This window comes from Halichoerus grypus, chromosome 5 (assembly GCF_964656455.1).
Source record: "Halichoerus grypus chromosome 5, mHalGry1.hap1.1, whole genome shotgun sequence".
NCBI lineage: Eukaryota > Metazoa > Chordata > Mammalia > Carnivora > Phocidae > Halichoerus > Halichoerus grypus.
This window is the reverse complement of record NC_135716.1, coordinates 93,194,980-93,211,239: the sequence shown is the minus strand read 5'-3', so window position 1 is coordinate 93,211,239 and position 16,260 is coordinate 93,194,980. Positions and strand designations below refer to the sequence as shown.

The window sequence follows — 16,260 nt, the reverse complement described above, 5'->3', positions numbered from 1 at the left end:
ATCCACTGAGGGCCTGAATAGAAGAAAAGGTAGAAGAAGCAGGAATTTGCCTTCTTTTTTTTTTTTCTCTGCCCCACTGTTGAGCTGGGACATCCCATTTCATCTTCTCCTGCCCCCAGACTACCATTTACACCATCTTGAGCTCCCTTGGTTCTCCGGCTTTCAGCCTCAGACAGAATTACATCACAGGACTTCCTTGGTCTCCAGCTTACAGATGGCAGATCGTGGGGCTTCTCACCTTCATAGCTGCGTGAGCCAATTCCTCATAAGAAATTATATATATATATATTTTTGTTTGTTTGTTTGTTTGGTTGGTTGGTTTTTGTTTTTGTTTTTATGGAACGCTTCATGAATTTGCAAGTCATCCTTATGCAGGGGCTATGCTAATCTTCTCTGTATTGTTCCAGTTTTAGTATACACGCTGCCGAAGCGAGCACAAGCCCCTATTTGTTCCGTTTCTCTGGAGAACCTTGACTAACACAGCCAACATTTCCATATATTTAAGGAAGATAAGACCCATGCACACATACACACATACATGCATATACACCTGTATTAGAGACAGCTAGAATAAAATTTGTGTTCTCTCTTCCTCCTGAGAGCGCATGGAGAATACACTTCCCAGCATGCTTTACAGGTGGATGCAGTCATCTGACTGAGGCTAGCCAATGTGAACAAGAAATATACTTCCACTGTGTGCATGTGGGGCCTGTGGGTTATACGTGCTAACATACTGCCCTGCAACTTGCTTCTTTGACTTAAAAATATATCTCGAACATGTTTCCATGTCGGTACATACACCATATTTTTTATAAGACATACTTTATTCCCCACAATTTAACTTTTCTGAAATTGGGAGAATATCTCATATTTGAGAAGTACAGTTCCCCAAAAAGTTTCCATTAATTGATTAAGGGCGTGTTAGAATCAAGCAAAAATCTTACTTTTTAGGGCTTTAAAAAAATATTACAAATGTCTTGTTGCTGTTAAAAGTCAAAATAGTAGCACAAGATTTTAAAGGGAAGGAAAAGTCTCCAGTATAGCAGAAATGTTCAGACAGAATAGCTCTTCACTTGAAGTTCAGTTGAAATAGTTTTGCTAATGAGGAGGCAGAATACCCACAATCAGATCCCCAATGCGAATAAGTAGGGAAAGTCTTGATTTTAAGTAGTTCAGTCCTATCCAGCTTTAATCTTGGAACTACTCGGGATATAACCAATAATTGCAATGAAGATTTTTTAATGGCCCATCAAGGGGGACTATCCAAACCAACCAAACTTGAAAAATATCAAGAGAGCATTTCAATGAAGGATTTAAGTGGTACGGCATGAGACAGAGATACCAAATCAACCAATTGGGTGAACCATCTCCAAAAAACATTGCGAATCCCTAGTTTTAAGGCTATATCTCATTTATGTTTAAGAAGAGCTACACAAATTCTAAACTTCTTTAAATTACAAAGCACATTTGATATCATATGAGAAATGGAATGTTGGCCCTAGATTTGTGGGTCAGAAGACTACTCTCTCCTTAAAGGCTTTTGAAATCTGCACATAAGAAAGACTTTTTTTGCAGGACTCGCTCCATAAAACATTAAACATGGAAAAAAAAATAAGCAAGACGCACAGAGGTAAAACTTGACATATTAAAATTAATTTTCATTACCAAATGCATTTGCTATTTTCTCTCCAAGGCAATGAGGGGCTTTGTGGTCACTATACAATTCTGTTTTGCTTCTTTTGGTGGTTTTGAGGTCCCTGGAATCCCTAAATTATTCTCTCTGAAATATGTTTCCTTTGGTAAAGCAGATTTTTTTTTCTCACAGAAAGAATTGGTCGTTCAAAAATGCCTTTTTTGGGTACAGAATAAAATATTCATCAAACCTTGCCTCCCCATCTCCCAACATCTGTTTATTAAAACTTGTCATCAAAAGTCTCAGGGTGTCAAACAAAGTTCCCAGGTGAAAGTGAAAATAATGGAAATAACTGATTTACATGATGATTTTTATATTCCCAGTCCACTTTTTCAACATTCCACAAATCTTTATGTTTGTACAGAACATGACCCCTGGAATTTTCCTCCCTCTCAATCTCTAGTTATGCCATAAACATGCAACAGTCAAGAACTGAGGAGTCTTGGGCTAGAATTTACTGAGGAAGATATGTAGGACGCAGCTTACAGGATTTTATAAGGTAAATTCCAGAAGCTCCCCACCCAATGTCAATTCAGACAAATGGAAAAAAAAAATGTAACTTCTTTGGAAGATGTGGTTTGTAAAGCTGGCTGAGCCAACGTCTTCAAAATAAGAAAGCCGGCAACTCACTATTAATAGGCAATATTAATACCCTTGAATCATGTGGTTTCTCTGATGGTGAGTAATGAAAACCATTTGATTTTTCTGTCCAAGTAATAGCCAGTCTTGTTCAAGGAAACTCGTTTTATTTGAAGTTTTGGGATTGTTGGGAGTTTTTTCCTTGGTTGAAAAAAAAAATAAACTGAGAATTGAATGATTCGTACTTCTTTCTTTACTCTAAGAAGGAGAAAACTGCCTATTCTCTCAGCATCCTCTGTGGAATTTGTATTCACTGGAGACTAGATAACTTGACTTGCTTTATTTCATCCATGTAACAAACATTTTTATATAGCGTTCATTTTGTGCTAAGTACTGTTCCAAGCACTTCACATGTATTAATCCCACTAATTCTGACACTCATATAGGATTTTCCTGATAATTTTTTTCCCCCAAAACTTAAGAAAACAGTGAGTTATTGCTGTGGATAGGACTAATATTTCAATGTAAGTCTTCTTGTCTTTGGGATTATCCCAAGCAGATAGAAATGAAAAAAAACAGAAAGTTAACCTCCAAAATATGACGTGGGATCATTATCAGTAGAGAAATGACAAACAGAAGAGTGTCCATAAAGGTAAATATTTAACTCTGATAGAGCTTATAGTTTAGGACATTTGTGTAAAGACAGGTTAAATTCCGACCATATAAGCTAACTAGTCTGTATTTATTGTGTCAAAAAATCAGAAATTTTGTCACAAATATACCATAAAATGCACTTAGAGAAAATAGGATAGAATGCCATCATGTGATTGAATGCTATCATTCCTGCGTGATGAAAGACCAAGGTCCTAGTTTGGTCTTTCCAGTTTTGTATGTATCTTGAGTTGCGTCAATGTGTGTGTTATAACACCTCCCTTAAGGAAAGTTGAGGATTGGCCAGATGACTTCTTGAAGTCCCCACAGTTTGAGTTCATTTCATGCATCAGTGTATTCTCTTCTAGCACACTGGTCTTCAAACTGGGATTCATGGAACACTAGATTGACACAAAAATAAATCCTTCCCAAAAAGTATGTTTCAGAAATGCTTCATATTATGTGGCCCTCCTGGAGATGTCCACTATACCAAAGACTCTGAGGAATCCTACAGGAAAGGAATTTAACCCAAACTTAGTGTTGCAGGAACATAGCTAGAACCACTGGCTTACCTGGTGAGCTCTGGACAATCTGCTTCAAAGCATCAGGACAAGCACATTGCAGAGAATGGAGTTAGGACCTGCATTTGGGGGTTTCTTTGGTGGTGGTGTTCTCTTTGGGTTCTTGGGTGCAGAAGTTTGACTTAATCATACTTCTCAGTTCATGACCTGTGATACTGTGGTTTATAAGAAGAAATATGTATTTGGTCTTTGTCCCCCTCCCCTGGCACTGAGCTCCTAAAACCCTTGGAATTTCCCAAGTGATGAGGTGTCTCTTGTTATTCATAATAAGCCCCTTTCAACCATACCAGAGTTTATGTTAATAGGGTGACTTTCAGAAAGTCCCAAAGGAAGGGGGCTGGTTGCTAGGGAGACCAACCACGTGATTAGGGGGTTGGTACTTTCAGCTCCAACCCCCAACCTCCAGGAAAGGTACAGGGATTGGAGGTGGAGTTAACCCCTAATGTCAATGATTTGACCAATCATGCCTCTGTAATGAAGTGTCCATAAAAACCCAAAAGGACCGAGCTCAGAGAGCTTCCCAGTTGGTGAACATGTGGAGGTGTTGGGAAAGTGGGGCCCAGGGAGGGCCTGGAAGTCTGCACCCCCTCCCTCGTACCTTGTCACAGGCATCTCTTCCATCTGGCCATTCCTGACTTATAACCTTTTATAATAAACTGGTAATCTAGTAAGTAACATGTTTTCCTGAGTTCTAGGAGCTGCTCTAGCAAATTAATGGAAACTGAGGAGGGGATTGTGGGAACTTCCCACTCACAGCAAATCAGTCAGAAGCATAAGCTACAACCTGGACTTACAATTGGTGTCCAAGGTGAGGGAGGGGGCAGGGGACAGTCTTGTGGGACTGAGCCATAACCTGTGGGATCCGACACTATCTCCAGGTCAACAGTGTCAGAGCTGAACTGAATTATAGGATACCCATCTGGTGTCTGGAGAACCTGAGAATTGCTTGATGTGGGAAAAACACAAATTTAGAGTCTTGAGGTAATGTGAGGGGACAGGAGATGCAAGAAGCTTTCCTTTACATGACCCATTTTCACAACGGTCCAAGCAAGACCCCTCTCTGCTCTTCGTTTTATTTATCCCTGTTTTTTTAAAATTTACCTGAGGTTTATTTAATCAGATATGGTAAGATACACAGACATGGAAATGACTATCATGAAGGAAAAAGTTTTATACTCACAGATCCTTAAAAACAGGAGGCACGCCATGCCATGCAGGGCCAAACAGGAAGGCACCAGAGTTGGTCAGGAGGCAGAGGGAGTAGGGGGACAACGTGGGCAAGAGCCTTCGTTGTGGTTTTCATGGGAAAGCAAGGCAAGCTGGGTCAGCAAGCGTAGGCTGACTAGTTTGAAGAACTGAAGCAGGCTCTGGGGCGTAGGGAAAGTCCCTAGTTGTCTGGGAGCTAATCCCTGTGTGATCAGGGCAGGTGGATGGCCCTGAATGTCAGAATGCCCTAAGAGCCAGAAGAAGATGATTTAGAGTGCGAGTTCTGGATTAGTTGATTTGCATATGAAAGATACACTCCCTGGTGAGTTGTTTGCTCTCACTAGCAATTAAATAGCTAGCCCTGGGGTCAGCAAGGCCCTAATGTCAAAACATCAGAATAAAAAGACAAGTTTACTACAATCTCTGATTTCTGCTCTCACTCCCTCCTCCCCAAAACAAACCCATTCTACAGTATTTGGTATATGTCCTTGGAAATATAAATATGCTTGTAAAATATGAAGTGAGCTTCATGTATATGATTTTTTATTTTATTTATTTATTTGACAGAGAGAGGCACAGCGAGAGAGGGAACACAAGCAGGGGGAGTGGGAGAGGGAGAAGCAAGCTTCCCACCGAGCAGGGAGCCCGATCCAGGGCTCCATCCCAGGACACCGGGATCATGACCTGAGCCAAAGGCAGACGCTTGACCGACTGAGCCACCCAGGCACCCCTCATGTATACGATTTTAAGTTGCATAGATAGTATTGTGCTAGAAGCTCATTCTCTTTCTTTTTTCATTCAACCTTGTGTTTTGAAGATGCATCCATGTTGCATTATAATCATCTCATTTTAGCATGTAGCATCTAGCAGCAGGATCATATTTCTTAGGCTGCACGTGACTTACCCATCCTTTAATGGAGGATGCTTGGTTGCTTGCAACTCCTCACCAGGAAAAATGCTTCAGTATTTCCTTACATGAGAATTTCTCTGGAAAGCAGCTACCATGTTGAAGGGCAGATGAACACTTAATTTCACCAAGTACAACTTTGCTCTCCAGGATGGTTGTGCCAGTTTATACCAAAGCCACAGGGCCTGGGGTCCTCATTTCCCCACACGTGCTGACATAGCTAAGACACGTATCATTGTAGAGTATCCGTGTGGTGTCAGCTTTAAATTGTTGCACCAGGCATACACAAGCAAGTACAAGATCAGCTGCCCTGCATTTGGGTCTCTAAGACTGTTTCAAATTGCCCTCGGTGCCAAAAGACTAGATTGTGAAAGTACCAAACTTAACTTCTGTGGCATCGCCACAGGCTCAAGAGGCTCCATGTGGTCCCAAGTTGGCTCTGATTTGTTGACATAAACCCCAAGTATGGCTTGGAGATTCAGAGACCCAAACTGTGGCTTCACCCGTTGTAGAGTGACAGAGTTTATTACTGAAAGAACCAAGAGGAATGAGGAATCTTACTTTAAAGACAATATAGCATTTTCTTGTGTTAGATAGAAAAATAGTTCAATGAAATTATTTCAAAATCAAAGAGTAAGAAGGTAATATAAAAATAGTGTGTATGAAATCTTCTGACTGTAGGGATCAGATTTTCTCAAGAAATCAAAGAAGAAGTAAAGTAATTCGAAAAGCATGCCTCATTCTTATACTCAGGACATGAATAGAGGAGGAATGAAAACAAAAATAAAGGCCAAGTAAACTATAGAAAGAGACAGATTTCCTTTGAAGGAAAGTTGAGATCTCAGAAGATCGGATGGGCTAACATATAAAAAAAATGATGGAAATGGAGAAATGTGTTTTACATGTTACTAGATCAGAAAGAGTGAATTGCCCCCAGTGAAACCTAACATAAAAAGTGAGGTAAGATCAGAGAAAGAGTTTGGAAGCCTTCCCCAGAAGTAGTGGGGATCTGGGAAACTCTTGAGTGGTGTCCTCTCAAACCTGCATCTAAAAGGTCTAGTGAGAACAGTTGGGGGAACCCCCCTTGTAGACTGGAACTGCTGGACCAAGGAGCTAGGAAAGTCTGGATCAATGTCAGGGAGGACCATGTAGAATTAGTGTAAATTACTGAGTTGTAAGATGATGCAGTCATTATGGGAGGAGAAGGGACGGGTCCTGTGTCCTGCATATCAATCTGTGGACTTATTATTCATGGGACACAAAGGGAAGGTGCAGACAGACAAGACCAGCTACAGGAGAGTGAGACAGGCCAGTCCCAGCCAGAGACCAGGTCTGCAGTGGGTGCCGGCCTGGCAAGGGACCATCTCCTGGGTGGGATGATCTGAGGCAGGAAGGTAAGGATGGTCATGATGTGTGCCGTCAGTGAACGTTTTGGGGCACACTCAGACCTCATTAATTTCCTGTCTTTCTCTCTGGGAGATCTGAAAGACAAAATGAAGACTAATATATATTTTTAATGTCTGACAGAAAGCAAATAAGAGAAACAAGGAGGACAGCATTTAACTCCAGCAAGCAGTGCAAATGTTCATTAACTCCGCCACCAGCAGGAAGACCCAAGAGCTAGCTCCCCTCAACATTCACAGGCTCCCCAGCACAGTGCCAGCAGTATGGATCCCACCAAGCCACCATCCTTCCTGGCCTCAACCACACAGAGCCAAGACCCCAGATCACCCCCTAAGAACCCAGATTCCCATCCTCCTGTAGGTCATACATTCCCTTCTCTCACACTCCCATCCTCAATTCTTCCCCTGTGTCCACTGGGACTCAGCTGCCCTCAGCCGTCAACCCTAGATCCTCACCTCTTCTCTGAACAGCTGGTTCACCTTCCTGCAGTGGTGGATACCTGGCTCTACCTGAGAACAGGACCTCCCCTGAAGCTTTCCCTCTGGGCCTGGGAGAGGGGAAGAGTCTTCCTCACATCTCATTATCATTTCCAGGCATTGTTCCCCACGCCTTCCCTAAGATCCCCACTCCTTGCCCAGCTTCTGTGACTCTCATGCCAGAATATACTTCCCAGGGTTTCCTCTCACACTGGGCTCACTGTCTTTTTCCCCACTACTCCTCCCATTATTATTCTCAGATTTCCTTCCAACACTCTGGCCTCTCAGCAACTTGACCTCCTCTTCTGAAATGACTTTGTCTTCGACCACACCTCAGCCACCCACTCATGTGGCTGTATTCCTTGTTGTTACCCATAACTGCACCCCTCCATGCTTACAATTGCAAGCATTCTCATCCTGTGTCTGCCACTTCCTACTTCCTATCTTCCCACACCATTCACTCTAATAATCCAACTCCAGAGGGAGAGAGAATTACCAATATCATGAAAGATGAAAGAGGTGATATCACTATAGATCCTAAAGACATTTAAAAAATAACAAAGGGATATTACAAACACCTATGTGCCAATTAATTTGACTACTTAGTTGAAAGGGAAAAAAATTTTGAGAGATATACGTTATAAAAATGACACAAGAAAAATAGAAAATATGAAAATATCTACATCAAAGAAATTTATAACTAAAATGTTCCCATAATGAAAACTCCAGGTCAAATGGTGAATTCTTTCAAACATTTAGGAAAGAAATAATGTCAGGATGGCTGGGTGGCTCAGTTGGTTAAGCATCTGCCTTGGGTTCAGGTCATGATCCCAGGGTCCTGGGATCAAGTTTCGCATCAGGCTGCTTGCTCAACTGGGAGCCTGCTTCTCCCTCTACCTGCTTCTCCCCCTGCTTGTGCTCTCTCTCTCTGACAAATAAATAAATAAAATCTGAAAGAAAGAAAGAGAAAGAAAGAAAGATAGAAAAGATAGGAAGGTTGGAAGGAAGGAAGGAAGGAGAGAGTGAGAGAAAGAAAGAAAGAAAGAAAGAAAAAAAGAAAGAAAGAAAAAAGAAAAAAAAAGAAAGAAAGAAAGAAAGAAAGAAAGAAAGAAAAAGAAAGAAAGAAAGAAAGAAAGAAAGAAAGAAAGAAAGAAAGAAAGAAAGAAAGAAAGAAAGAAAGAAAGAAAGAAAAAGAAAGAAAGAAAGAAAAGCCAATCCTATACAAACTCTTTCAGGAAAAAAAAATGGAGGAAAAAAATGAATTCCCATCTCATTTTATGAGGCCAACATCACCTTGATATCAAAAACAGAAAAAGATAGAAAGTTAAACTATAGACCAATATCCCTCATGAACATAAATGTAAAAATTCTTTTTTTTTTTAAAGTAATCTCTATGACCAAACTCATGACCACAATATCAAGAACCACATGCTCTACCAATTGAGCCAGCCAGGTACCCCAAGGTAAAAATTCTTAATAAAATATTAGCAAATTTCATTCAATAACAATTTAAAATTAATACACTATGACCAGTGGGGCTCATCCTAGGAATGCGAAATTCGTTTAACATTCAAAAATCAAACAGTGTAATTTAGCATGTTAACATAATTAAAGAGAAAACTATATGATCATCTCAATAGATACAGAAAAAACATCTGACAAAATTTAATACCCATACATGATTTTAAAAAATAACAAAGCAGGAATAGAGGAAAACTTCCTCAACCTGATAAAGTGCATCTATGAAAAACCTACAGCTAATAACATACTCAACGGTAAAAGACTGAATGCTTTCTCTCAAATATCAGAAACAAAACAAAGATGTCCATTCTCACTTCTTCTATTCACCATTATGCTAGAATTCCAAACTAGTGCAATCAAGAAAGAAAAATAACGGAGAAGCATACAAATTAGAAAGGAAGAAATAAATCACCTTTATTCACAGATGACATGTTCACGCATATGGAAAATCCTAAGAAATCTACCTTAAAAGTTTCCAGAGCTAATAAGTGACGTTAGCAATGTTGCAGGATATGTGATACATATTCAAAAATCAAATCTATTTCCATAAATAGCAATGAAGAACTGAGAATTGGAATTTTAAAATACCACTTAACCATAGTATCAAGAGTTTAAGATACCAAGGGATAAAGTTAACAAAATATGTGTAAGTCTGGTACACTGAAAACTATGAAACATTGCAGAAAGAAATGAAAGATCTAGGGTGCCTGGGTGGCTCAGTCGGTTAAGCATCTACCTTAGGCTAAGGTCATGATCTCAGGGTCCTGAGATCGAGTCCCGCATCAGGCTCCCTGCTCAGCAGGGAGTCTGCCTCTCCCTCTACCCCTCCCCTCTGCTTTTGCTCTTTCTCTCTCTCTCTCTCTCATGCTCACTCCCTCTCTCAAATAAATAAATAAATAAAATCTTTAAAAAAAAGAAAAAGAAATGAAAGATCTAAATAAATCATGGATCAAAAGACTCAACATTGTTAAGATGTCATGTCTTCCCAAATTGATCCTAGATTCAATGCAATCTGAATTTTTTAAAAAGCAAACTTTTTTGATAGAAATAGACAAGTTCATACCAAAGTTTATATAGAAATGCAAAAGACCTGTAAGAGCCAAAGACATTTTGAAGAAGAGGAACAAAGTTTAAAACTTCTATTCCTCAAAAGTCTTCATTAAGAAAATAAAAAGACAAGTGCTGTCGTGAGTGGGAAGATTCCAAAGCTGTTCACTAAGGCCATAGAGTCAGGAAGCTTTCCCATCCAAAGGAAGAAGATTCTAGATGGCAGCTTCCTGGTTTGTTTGTCCCCAACTTTGTTCAATTTGGATTTTACAGATTAGCCACCATCTCTCTACAAAGATATAGTGGCATTCAGCAGCAGCTATCTGATTTCTGCCCACTCCCCAGATTGGAATTTACACACCTGGGTAATGAAGCCAAGTGAGGGAGGATGATCCCTGAGCTCACTGTGCTTATCACAGAAATCAGGGAAATGGAGCCCTTGACCTAAGTATGGGTCTGTGGATATGTGTACGTTCACTTTTGTTGGGGGGGGGTTCTTATTTTATAAAAAGAGTGTATGTTCATGACTTAATAATCAAAGATGCAAAATAATCATCTAGAGCTGATTGGTTGCAGGTGACAGAAACTCAGTTCAAATAGCTTAATCTAAAGATTGTTGGGCCACCTAACCAGCTCCTCCTAAAGCACCAGGACTATAAGAGCAGCTGGTTCCAAAGTTCAGGTGCCATCTCTCTCCACTACCAGCTCTCCATTCCTCGTTTTGTGGGTTAGCTACATTCTTACCTACTACCCACACTGCTTTCTCCAGGTAACCAGCAGGCACAGCCGCCCAGAAGTCACATCTTTTCATTTGGCAACTCAAGAGTGAAGAGGTGAGCACCTTTCCCAAAGTTTGCATCTCAAGCCAAGAAAAACTTATGATTGATCCTGTCTGAGTCAAGTGCCTTGACCCCTGCCTGCTGCCAGGAATGTGAAAAAAGACCAGTGTGATCTCCTTCATGTTAATTGAAGAGAATTTGTCCGCTTATTGCCTCTCCCCCGCTTAGAGAGTGCGGCATGGCGCTGTCACAGTCTAAACCAGTCTCCATCTAGTCATTTGTTCTTGCATTCCTTTGTTCCCCAAGCTGCCTGCACTGTGCCCGCCCTGTGTTAGGTGCTGAGGATGCAAGATTAGACACAGACCCTGCCATCCGCTGCTGAACTAAAGCATCCTTATATAGTTAAAGAACTTCTACCATTCGGGGCTCTTCCATCAGGAGCACCAGTGTGGAGATGAGTCTCAGAGAAAAAATATTCACTTCTACAAATTCCTCCAAGAACCTGAAAATACACTCACTTTTCTGCTGGCTCACAATTATAGGGGTACACCCAGATTCTCTAAAGCCCCAGTTAACTGGTGTCTACCTCCACACCGTCATATGAACTTGGATATTTACTTACTCTAAGGTAATCTCTACACCCAATGTGAGGCTCAAACTCATGACCCTGAGATCAAGAGTCACATGCTCTTCTGACTGAGTCAGCCAGGCACTCCAATAAATATTTTTAACCTCCATGGGTACAAAGATATCAAAAAGCTGTATTTAAAATGCACTTCATCCCCACATGCTGTATAATTTTGCATTTCTGTCTTTTGTTGTGTGGATAATGTTGTACGGATAACAATAAAGATGAAATCTTAGTGCCAGCTGCTTTGTGTGTAGAACTCAACCTTTTCCCCTGTCTTTTCAAAAAGGCATGGAAACCTTAAAGCTAGTTGGAGCCAATGTTTTCTGCATTTTCAAAAAGAGATGTGATCCTCAACAGAAGACACAAACATACAAATATAAGTTTACGTGCTTTTATATACAATTTGTATAAAAGACAAATCGAGGGTCTTATTTTTACTTTGGCAAAAGGAATAGTCGTTGCAGAATTCCTTAAAGTAACATTAAAGATTGCATTAATTTTGAACTAAATATTAGATTGAAAATAACGAAAATTCAATTTACTTGCCATGTCTGGGGAATACATCTGTGTGTAAAGACAGACATACTAGCAAAGATTTGACAATTACATGTGTATATGTGTATGTGTGTCTATGTCTCTTCCAGGAACAGTCCATTCAGAGGGCCATCTGAGCCCCAGTGTCCTTTCCAATTCTGGGATGAGCCCATACGTTTGCCGATTACCCTTCAGGTCTTGAATCCAAATTAACATTTGGTTGGTGGTTAGTTGTAGGGGAAAACGTAGCACAGCAGATTGGAAATTTATGAACCTCCTGGAAAAGCTATCCGCTAAGCGGTGTCAGATCTGCCTGAGTGGGCTGTGGCAGCTGCAAAATCGAAGCGCCCAGAGTACAGATGGTGCTCCTGTCACGTGTCCAAGGGTTGGCCGCATCCCTCCCATCACACAGCGCTGTAGCTGGCGGAGCTAGGCCCGCCTTGTAGGGCACCTTCACTCCACTCCAGCCCCCACCACTGCCGCACGGAGCTGCGGTTCTGCTCCTACATTCACCACAACACACGCCGGCCCAGGCTTGGAAGAAGCGTGCTGTCCCAGCAGCACCTGGAATACTCAGGAAACCAGTTACTACCCAGAATAGATACCTCCCTCCGGCAATACAAATCCTTCCACGTCCCACTGAAAAGGTATCAACTGTCTAATCTGGCATCCCTGGCCCCTGCCAGTCTGGGGCCTTCTGCCTTCATAGGCTTGCACAGAACTTCACCTTCCAATGGGCTTTGCTGACCCCTCCACACAGCCCAGGTTATCCCTCTAAGCTGTGGCTTGTCAGTACCTACAGGCTCCTATTTATTCACTCACTCATTGATTCACTTATTCATTCCACAAATATTTATAGAGCATCTAATACATTCTGGGTGCTGGGGATGCAACTGTGGGAGAGACCTACATGAGTAAGGAAGATAAACAAGGTCCCATGTTTAAGACTCCATTTGTCAGGAAGATCAGTAAACAAGCACAGAAGTAATAAGAGAAGTTGAGATGTCGCAGGAGCACATAGGAAGATTCCTAGGCAGAATTTTGAGTAGGAGCGTTTTCATGGAAGACCTGGTGTGCAAGCTGAAACCTGGTGAGCACGCGCTAGGCAGGTCCAGGGTAGGGGAGCGAGAGTGGTACAGTAGGGAGCGTTCCAGGCAGAGAGGCCCAAGGGGCTCCAGACTCCATAGACTAGAGAATTGAACAAGCGCCAGGGAGGAGGTGGGACTATAATAATTTGTGCCTCTTTTTATTTTGCTTTGTACGTGCTTTTAAGTTTATGTCTGTGTTCTATCCTATTATTCTTGTTTTATCCTCCATGAAATACCCAATTCTTAGCAGAGCTTGGTAAGCACAAGCATTGCAATGCTCCATAAAGTGTTGTTGACCCTTAAATACACATTTTTAGAAAATTCTGTGTGTCAAGATTGGAAGTACCCAGAAAACACTTCTGCTGCATCCTAGGGCATGATGATTATCTGTCGGCAAAGCTCATGTGTGGTTATTTGAGTTGCAAGCTGAACTAGCCACTCTTGTTTCATGCAACACCATTTTCACTTGAAAGAAGGACTGATTGGCAAGCCAGAGTTATTCAGAATTGGATATTTGGAAGTCAAACTTTTGAAAATGAACAAGCGAGCCTGTCCTTTCAGTGACTACCATATTTGTAGCCAAGGACAAAATTTGAGCTTTAAGAAAAAAAATGAGAATTTTGGAAAACTTTTTCCGTCACCTTGAGTTTGATAGCTTCCCAGTACTTTTCTAATGAAATTGGTGGTAATATTAACAAGTATGGTTTTTTGATATTGTTAAAATGAAATGTGCCAACACTTGGAACATCTACATAACTCAGTAAGCCCGTATATTCCAAATGACCAATGCCTGATGTTATAAAATCACGCATGAGTAAGAGATCTATTTGAAGAGCAAGATAGATCAATAGATTTTAATGTAACTGAGTATGAAAAGTTCATTGATATAGATTCAGTTTCATATTGCAACTAAACATTAACAAACCACTCCTTAGCAAATTCTAATATTGTTGAGCCACCCAGGTGTCCCCAGGAAATATGTTTTTCTAATAAAAATGTTATTTATGTTAACCTATAATGGATTTATTATTGTTAATTTTAATTAATAAATAAATATATTTTTTTAAATTTCTCAGTTTCAATTTCTAATTCAGTAAATATTTATAGATCTGGGTTGCCAGATTTAGCAAATAAAAATACAAATATTGCAGGGGCGCCTGAGTGACTCAGTTAGTTATGCGTCTGCCTTTGACTCAGGTCATGATCTCAGGGTCCTGGGGTCGGGCCCCATGTTGGGCTCCCTGCTCAGCGGGGAGTCTGCTTTTCCCTCTCCCTCTGCCCCTCACTCCCGCTCGTGCTCTTTCTCTCTTGCTCTGCTCTCTCTCTCAAATAAATAAAAAAAATCTATTTTAAAATACAAATATTCATGGGACATGTATAGTTATGCTAAAACTGTTTATCAGAAATTCAAATTTAACTAGGCGACCTGTATTTTATCTGGCAACCCTACTATAGATATCATTAATAAACAAAAGCTCTTAGGGATTCTCAATACTTTTTAAGAGTGTAAAGGGGTCTGAAGACCAAGAAGTTTGAAGGCCACTGCCTTACGTTCTGTCCACGTCCCCCACTTTCTGTTCACAGGTTTAACAAGTATCTACTACGATGGATCATGGGTGGTCCCCTGGATTAGTGGAGGGCCTACACTCTAGATAGCTTTGTGTTTTCACTCCCTGGTCCTTGTAAGATAAGACAAGAGCTTTCTTCTTCTAACTTGGTCCCTCCACCCCCACTTCTCCCGTTCAAGCTGACTTTTCACCCCTGCTCACCCTTCCTCCAGTCCAGGTCGTAACTAGTCTCCAAGGCCAAAAACATCTCTCTGCAAGCACTCATCAGACTTTTCCATCTGGCCCTTAGCCTTGTTGCATCTCTGAATCTTTGCTTATACTTGGGGTGGGCTAGAAGAAGAGAAACCACCCCCCAGGGGACCCAAGGCAGAAGGATAAGGAAATGCACAGAACATAGATTACTATTTCACATAATTCTTAGCTACACTTGCAGTTCAGAACCCTGATCATTCTGATGGTTTATGGTCTCTCCTCTGAGCCCCTGACCCATATATCCAGCTACCTATTCCACACACAGCCCCTTCTACTTAGAACATCCCCTCTTGTTCAAAACTGGAACTGCTTTTAATTCAAGTCCCACTGAGCTCAAATGTTGCTTTCTCACAGAGACTTTCTTTTATGTTCCGATCTGAATTAGATTACCTCCTCCATAGTACCCTGTTCTTTTTCTTTCATAGCATTTATCATAATTTTAATTTTATATTTATCTGTGCTTGCTTATTTATCATCTTTCTCTCTCACTAGACTGTGGCCACCAGGAGGGCAAGAAACATGTCTGTTTTGCTCAGTACTGTTCACCCAAGAATTAAGTGCTCAATATAAATAAATTAAATAAATTAATGAGGATAGAACTACACCTATTGCTTTTTTTTAGACCTTTCTTTTTTAATGTAATCATGGAAAGCTATAAATTTCCCTTTAAGCCCTGCTTTAGCTGCATCCCACAAATTTGGTTATGTGGCGTTTTCATTATTTCAGTTTAAATATTTTCTAACTTCATTCTTGATTTCTTCGGTGATGCATAGATTATTTAGAAAGACGTGGTTTAATTTCAAATATCATGAGTTTTCCTAAATACCATATTGTTATTGATTTCTAATATGATTTGATTACATGGTGGTCAGAGAACATATTATTTCAATCCTTTGACATTTATGGAGCCTTGTTTTATGGCCCACATACAGTCTATCTTGGTGAATGTAGAATGCACATTTGAAAATAATTGTAAGGTGTGGTGTTCTGTAATACCAGTCAGTCCAAGGTGGTTGACCGTGCAGTTCATTTGTATCATTTATATCTTTACTGAATTTTGGGGGTGGGGTGGGGGGTCTAGTGGTTCTGTCAATTGTTGGAAGAGGGGCTTATACTTCATGTATTTTGAAGCTCTGTTATTTAGGCACATGGATACTTACAATTGTTATGTTTTCCTGGCAAGTTGATCTTCTTATCATTATGAAATGTCCCTCCTTTATCTCTGGTAATACTTTTTGTCTTGAAGTCTGTTTCATCTGATAAGTTCCTCTCTCTTAAACTGAAGGAAAATAACACCATTTAAATTCCAGCTTTTTTTTATTTCTCCCTCACATGTTTACCTC

The 16,260-nt window shown here is 40.6% G+C and overlaps 1 non-coding gene across 1 annotated transcript; it reads right to left on the bottom strand.

The window, feature by feature from the left end:
- Positions 1-330: 330 nt before the first annotated feature.
- Positions 331-437, bottom strand: LOC118533313 (U6 spliceosomal RNA). Its single transcript, XR_004916179.2, has one exon. It is a non-coding gene; the product is annotated as a U6 spliceosomal RNA (small nuclear RNA).
- Positions 438-16,260: the final 15,823 nt, after the last annotated feature.